The sequence below is a fragment of the Orycteropus afer genome, unplaced genomic scaffold (assembly GCF_000298275.1).
Source record: "Orycteropus afer afer isolate SDZICR_OR568_19922 unplaced genomic scaffold, OryAfe1.0 scaffold01063, whole genome shotgun sequence".
NCBI classification, from domain to species: Eukaryota; Metazoa; Chordata; class Mammalia; order Tubulidentata; family Orycteropodidae; genus Orycteropus; species Orycteropus afer.
The window spans coordinates 172,327-173,230 of NW_006922650.1; positions in this window are offsets into that span (position 1 = coordinate 172,327).

A 904-nucleotide genomic window follows, 5' to 3' on the forward strand; every position below is an offset into this window, starting at 1 on the left:
GATTTGTTAGTCCTTTTAGCAGTCCATGGTATTATTAGCATTCTTCTCCAACACCACAACTCAAAAGCATCAACTCTTTTTTGGTCTTCCTTATTAATTGTCCAGCTCTCACATGCATAAGAGGCAATTGAAAATACCATGGCTTTATCAGGCGTACCTTAGTCTTCAAGGAGAAATCTTTGCTCTTCATCACTTGAAAGAGGTCTTTTGCAGCAAGTTTATCCAATGCAATACGTTGTCTGATGTCTTGAGTGATGTTTCCATTGGTGTTGATTGTAGAATCAAGTAATATGAAGTCCTTGACAACTTCAATCTTTTCTCCATTTATCATGATGTTGTTTATTGGACCAGTTGGGAGGATTTTTGTTTTCTTTATATTGAGGTATAATCTATATAGCAGATTGTAGTCTTTAATCTTCATCAGTAAGTGCTTCAAGTTATCTTCACTTTCAGCAAGAAAAGTTGTATCATCTGCATATCATAGGTTGTTAATGAGTCTTCCTCCAATCCTGATGCCATGTTCTTCCTCACATAATCCAGTTTCTTGGATTATCTGCTCAGCATACAAATTGAATAAACATGGCAAAAAGATACAACCTTGACACACTTCCTTCTTGATTTTGAACCATACACTATCCTCTTGTTCTGTTCAAACAACAGCCTCCTGAGCTATGTACAGGTTCCTCATGAGTACAATGAAGTGTTCTGGAATTCCCATTCTTCTCAATGTTATTCATAATTTGTTATGATCCACACAATCAAATAAACATGGTAATAAAGCATAAGTAAACATCTTTCTGGTATTCTTTGCTTTCAGCTAAGATCCATCTGATATCAGCAATGATATCTCTTGTTACACATCCTCTTTTGAATCCAGCTTGCATTTCTGGAAGCTCTCTGTCAA